The sequence below is a fragment of the Palaemon carinicauda genome, chromosome 10 (assembly GCF_036898095.1).
Source record: "Palaemon carinicauda isolate YSFRI2023 chromosome 10, ASM3689809v2, whole genome shotgun sequence".
Lineage (NCBI taxonomy): Eukaryota > Metazoa > Arthropoda > Malacostraca > Decapoda > Palaemonidae > Palaemon > Palaemon carinicauda.
In genome coordinates this window covers 140,140,182-140,146,996 of record NC_090734.1, presented here as the reverse complement: position 1 = coordinate 140,146,996, position 6,815 = coordinate 140,140,182, and positions in this window count along the sequence as shown.

Sequence of the window (6,815 nt, the reverse complement as noted above, 5' to 3'; positions counted from 1 at the left end):
TTTATTAGCATTTTCTTTGAAACTTAGTCTTCAGTGCCATTGTTGAGCCTTATTCCATTTTCTACATGATTACCTAGAATTTCTCCTCTGATTCTTATCCCATTTCATTCAGTATGCTGAATTTTGTATGTGGAGCAATGTTGATGTACAGAATCCTCAGTTTTATATTTTAAAGGTTAGTTATTTTTCAAAGGTAAAATACTTTAAAACTGATTTGAATATGATATAAATAACATGTTATTCAAAGTTCTCTTATAATTTGTAACTCAAGTAAATAGCCCTGAAAGAAAGCACAAGAAAGTTATTTGGCTTTTGGATTAAAGGTTTAAATTGTGGCACCAAGGTATCTTACGTCTCATTGTCTTGAGTTTGGCGAGGTGTTGAAGGGCATAAGTGTGCTTATGTGGACATTCGGACTCGTCCAACGAACTTCCGTAGCGTTATAGTGCTGTCATTACACCTCATATGGTGCATTACTGAAGGACTTTTGCTGATGCGTCTTTGGCCCCTAGATGTAGGCCTACCTGGTTTTTAATCTTCAACTTTCTTCCAGCATGCTATACAAACTCAATTTTTTTTATCATAATGTACATTTGTGTTGATTGGCCTTCTCACCTCCAGCACTTTTAAAGTTAATCTCTTTATGCATTTGGATTCAGAGAAAAACCGTACAAGTCATTGCTCCATTTATATTTTGAACTACCAAAGTATGGATGAATCTTGGGCAGTATGATTATGGTAACACCTGCAATGAAGGCTCATCAGCAGTATGTTGAAGCCCCTATACACACTGCACTATTTTCATCAGTACATGCCACATATGGTACTGTAGATATTACTAAGAGGTCTTAAAGAATCTCCTTTACTTCTAGCTGCACCCACTGTTCTCAATTTTCAATCCAACTTCTAAAATTTTTCATCAGAGTGCAATGGCAAGTTTTTTTAACTCGATGGCTTCTTCATGCTGAATGACATTCTGGACCCCAGCAATGGGCTATTTTCCATAAATCTGTATCCCTTCACTTCCATTTCTTGCTTCTTTGTGTTTTTGGATATCAAGACCCTTTTATACGACCAACCCTTCCCATATTCTCTACTTTTCACTAAACAATTGACGTCCATTCTCTCCACATGGTAAACCACTCAGAAATATCTGATCTATTTTTTCACTAATGGGAGGTATTTTATTACTCGTGCTAACCACACATTTCTCACCTCATCAATTATTTTTACACCACATATATTACACAAACATTTTATCTCTACAGCTTCAACCTTTTTTCTCATGATTTTATATTGAAATATCATAATTTAATTTCAATAATAGAGAGTAAGTTAAACAATCCCTTCATAAATTATGGCTTTGGCTCCCACTCACAATTCAAGTCTACCAATCTTTTGCAAACGTTCTGCTACCTTCTTTGCTTTTCATATTTTGTGACTCTCCTATTTCTTATCATCTTGCTATTCCCTTGTCATATTTATACCTAGATTTTTTCTTACATGCATACAACCTTGCATCATATAATGTGATTAGCTCTAATGCAGCCTTGTTATAAACAGTTGAAAAATTATCGAGGGTCTGGCAGCCTGTTATGGTTGGGCTGGTATATGTTGCTGTTCTTGGCTATATTCCACTCAGTCTCAGGTTGCTGAAGTGATCGGATGTCTGTTACTGACTTCTCTTCAATGCTTTTTTTGTTCTGATACGAATGGTAACCCTCATTCTTTTACTAGGAGATTGATCAGCGTGAGCGGGTGTTCAAGAAGGCAACCAGGTAGTGGGTAGTGGGGTAGCGTGAGAGTAGTCCTTCAACTGTCTGCATACTCACACTTGCCAACCACTTTTTGATTAGCCTCTGGAGAGGGCAGATGTGCTCAGCTGCTTTTCCGTTTTTCTGTGTCTGGCTGGTCAAACTTTGCTTCTATTTTCGTTTTGGGGATGATTTCTATGCATTTTGAGGAAACAGTTTGTAGCGCTATTCAGGCACGACCGGCTGTGTTTGTGATACGTTTTGTTTTTTCTTAGAAACTTATCCTCATTAGCATTGCCCATGGTGCAGAGGAGTTTCCCAGTGACGAGCGTCCTGAACGTCCATTCTTCCAGTAGGAACTGTTCTACCGAAGATGAAATTAGTTGGAAGGGATTCTCTTTAACTTTCTTCTTCTTCCACTGTATCCTCCTCCCACCTGCCGTTGCTCGTTTGGTCTCCTCTGGAAGACAAACAAGTGAGGGATGTGCTTTTTTTCCCCACACGACTTCGGGTCTGGGAGACCCCGCTGCTTCCCTGAGTAGCAATTCCTTCTGTGAAAAGGTTTTATCGTTCCGACACTGTAGTGGTTTGCGGACTGTGGCCAGAGGGAGCACCCGAACTGCCTAGTGTCCGAATGCCGACCACAACCCGACGTTCACTACACAACAAATATACAACGGTGTAATACCCAAAAAAAACTTAAGTAACAGGTCAAGAAAACGGAGCTCTGGGCACCACCCCTTGATTTATACTGGGAAAGGGGACCCAGCTTGAACCTTGTTATTTATCATACCTTTCCTTCTCTTGCCTTTGGCTTGCTGATTATAAGTAAAGGTATAAGAACATTAGGTGAAAGGGAATATTATAATTAATAAAGGAACACACTGTGGGAGGAAAGAATTATGGTAAATTACTGTACTTAAGAGATCTTAAAAAACAGTGGCTAGGGAAGGGGGCCACATTGGTGTAAGGAACTGGAATGATATGCTGTATTCATAAAAACAAAAAAAATTTATTTGAAAAAACTGTTAGGAATAATATTGTATCAATTAGAATAATCAAAGGCAAAATTAACATCCCTTTTGCATATTGTACCAGCAAGAGAAAAAATACTAGCTACATGCAAGATATACCACTTCAGTTACAAAACGGAACATTAAAATCCTAACAAAACATGACTGCAGAACCCTCAATGCCCGAATTCTTTACTGAAAACTTCCCCAATGTTAATAATCAATGGCCTTAATATTGACCAGTCATGTTCTGCCTTCAAATCTGCTTTGAAGAACGGCAGCTAAAACTGAAGAATGGCATGCCAAAATACAGCTGAGGGCCAGTGTCTGTCTTCCCTCATTACTTACAATCACATCACACAATTCATTCTTACACTAAAGTTTCTGTAAGCTTTCAGAAGTGTTGACATCACATTGATGGGAAAGTATGAAAAATATTGCACTTTACTTAATACAACACCTCAATACAGTTTTTCCCTTGATCGCAGGACTCTTAACATACCATAATTTAATTCTTGTCCCACATCTCTCTCATATCATGAATATGGAAAACTCAGTCACCATAAACCCTTTTTTTTTTTCAGCAGGAGTCTCAGATCTCCAATCGGCAGGATTCCCTGTCATCCCAATCTCTTTTACAAGTTGGCCCTTATCAGTCTGACGATGAAGGTATCCATGAGTCATTGCAGACTTTCAGTTATAACAGTTAAACAGACCACTGCACACTAGTAACAGGCAATACCCTGCTGTCAATACCTTGATTATGTAGCTATCAATACCTGGAAATAAGATAATAACGAATAAAAGTATTTTTTTTGGGAAAAGGCACAGAGGGATAATCAAAATTAAGTTTCTAATAATAATACAAAAAATTACTATTTGTTTCATAGCCACAAACTATTTAAGTTTTCCTAGATAGAAACCATTTTTTTCTATTTCAACACTAGATACAAAACCTTACGCTCCTTACGTGGAGTATTATTTCGGTGATAACTGAAACCAGTTGTAAATGTTTTGCGAGGTGTAATTATCCCTGCTTGTTAGTGGAGTTAGTGAGGTTAGACCAACAAGCGATAGTAAACAAACGCCACTTTTTATTTTTGCTCGGTAGAGTGAAGACGGTTTCTCTCCTGCCAGTTCTTTTAACTGGTTTACAATTAAAAGTTTTCCAAAATTTAGGACAGTCATTTTTCTTTCAGATCTACCTTCCTTGGCGATCACGGATTCCCCGCGCAAAGCAAGGTAGCAAGAGGTTTTGTGGTTGGGCATGCAAAGGGAGCAGACATCCTCTCTAGGGGTTGAATTATCCCCCCGAGACTCGAAGGGCAACCATTTCGGCCTCCACTTCTGCTCGCCCCGATGTTCGTTATGCTTCGGCAGGCTGGGGTGAGCAGTTGCTGACAAGGACTTGTCAGGTAACCCTTCGGGGTGAACCTAGAAACGAGCTTCGGCTACATTTTGCAAACAACTCTCAATGCCAACCTTCAACTTGAATAAAGCTTGTTGACGTGAAGCAGAGAGCGCTGCCCGGAGTTCCGCCTGCAGTTGTTGGAAGCCATTCCTTATGAGGGAAAGACATCGCTCCCTATCGAGGAGAATCGTTCTCTACTAGGTGTTGGACGATCATCCCTTTTGAGGAAAAGATCCCCTCCACCAGCCACTGTCCAGCAATCTCCCCACTTGCAGGGAGAATTGCTGACAGTAGCAACAGGAGTTGGTCGGGAGAGACATCCTTCTCCTGGATAGTTTTCCCCTTGGGGATTCCTCCGATGGTAATTACATTTGTCCATTCCCCGCCCTTGCTTTTTGGAGCAAATCCCTTCAGAGTTTGGCGACAAAGGAGCTGGATGATTGCTTGCAGTTTCTGTTCATCACCGCTGTACCCTCAAGTTACAAAACGATGGTGATGAATACCGACTGCTGCCGGCCGCCGCCCTTCCCCTCGACTTTTTGGGGTTATTGCTGACATCGGGCTTTGAGGCACAACAATGCTTTTAGAAATTTGTGAGATCAGGTCCTTTCGGGACCTGTGCCTCCTGGTTTCCACCTCTTACGAGGGAGAAACTACTTGTAAGTTATAACTCTTTGAGGTTATATCCTACATCGGTCCTCTTGGGGCACAATGAAACTTATGGAACTTTGAGAGCCTGTGGGATCCGTGTGTACGATATGTTTTCCCGCGCAGTTATAAAGACGTGCGGAGCCTATTGCAGGCCCTTGTAATCTGGGTATCTGATTATTAAACAATGAATCGTCATCGACTCTTCTTCCTCAACCCCAAGATGGCGCAGTGAGATATGAACCTACGCCTGTGGAGCGTAGATCAGGATGGCACCACCTATTAGACCTCGTCTTGCAACGCCCTCCAGGAGGGCCATCGCAACTCCGTCACTTCGTCAGGCCCGCGACACCATTATCTCCCAGCAACAAGCTATCATTGCACTGCAAACCCAGGTGGCTAACCTGCCGGTAGCCAGAGTGCCACGTGTGTCCAATGCTTCAGCTCCTGAGAAGTGTGATGTGGAAATGTCTTCAGCGGCGTTCAGGACATGGAGGCGGTCTATGGAGTGCTGGATACACCTGAACAGGTGGCCTAGTTTGGAGGCCGTCATGCACATCCGTCTTCTGTGTGTGCCAGCTCTACAGAGAGCTTTAGATGCAAAGTTCTCAGCGGCCCAATGGTCATGTGTGAGCCCCAAGGAGGCATTAGATAGCGTTGAAAAGCTAGTACTACGGTCATCCAACCAAGCAGTGCTATGGAGCGAATTCTTTAATGATGTTCAGGCCACGGATGAGCCTATCAATGTGTATTTTCAAAGGTGTTCTCAGTTAGCTCTAGATTGCAAGTTCGAGTGCCCACAGTGTAATTCCGATCTGTCTGAATATATGCTATTGCGTAAAGTGATGGTAGGGTTGAATAATTTAGTGCTTAAAAGAGAAATTTTTCAAAGTTATCATAGGTATGATAGCGTAGACGCCCTCAGGGCACAGTGCATAGCATTTGAAGCTGCGGTTAGGGATGTAGGTGAGAGCGGGAAAATTTCCCGCCAAATTTCAAGTTATCCGCCAGTCGAGGCAGCCAATGTCACGGAGGAGGGGGAGTGTGCAGCCGCCACTATCCACCGTGCTGTGCATCGTACACCGCCAACGAGGTGCGGCAACTGTGGCAGTTCGCACTCCGATAAGAATTCGTGTTTGGCCAAAGGTGTTACTTGTTATAATTGCCAGAAAGTGGGGCATTTGAAGAAATGCTGTAGGGGCAAACGTAAAGTCCTGCCAGAAGTATCTAGTGCTGTAGTGATTGCATCTACCGCCGTTGCGGGACAACCGTTATTGAATGTATCAGTGTCAGTGCCGGGGGGGAGGGAGTGTGTACCCACCACCGCCGTTGCCGATACGGGGGCCCAGGTTTGCGTCGCTGGCAGCGAGCTGTTGCAGCTGCTGCACCTCGACCCCGCGAAAGTTGAAAAGCAGCAGACGCTGAGAGATGTTGCAGGCATTCGTTTGAAGTGTTTAGGGGCAACTAAGTGTTGTGTATCATTAAATGGTCGATCCTCTATGCAGGAGATTTTCTTCGTGAATTCTGCAACAAATTTATACTTGTCATTGTCAATGTGTAAAGAGTTGGGTCTAGTCCCAGCTACGTTCCCCTATCATCTCGCCAGTGTTGCCACCGTTGATACAGTAGAGGAGGTGGATCTCTCACGTCCGACAGTGTTACCATTCCCCCCGCTGGAAGAAAACGTTCCCTTACTTCAAGATTGGCTACTCCAACGTTTTTCGGCGACAACCTTCAACACCTCCAAGTCACCCCTCCCAGTTATGGAGGGCCCACCCCACCGCATCCACCTCGTCACCGGGGCCATACCCTATGCTTGCCACACACCTGCAGCGGTCCCAAAGCACTGGGAAGATGAAGTCAAGGCTCAGCTGGAGGAGGACGTACGTAGGGGCATCATCCAGCCAGTACCACCGGGGGAGGCCACAGAGTGGTGCGCCAGAATGGTAGTAGTGGCCAAAAAGGATGGCCACCCGAGGAGGACAGTGG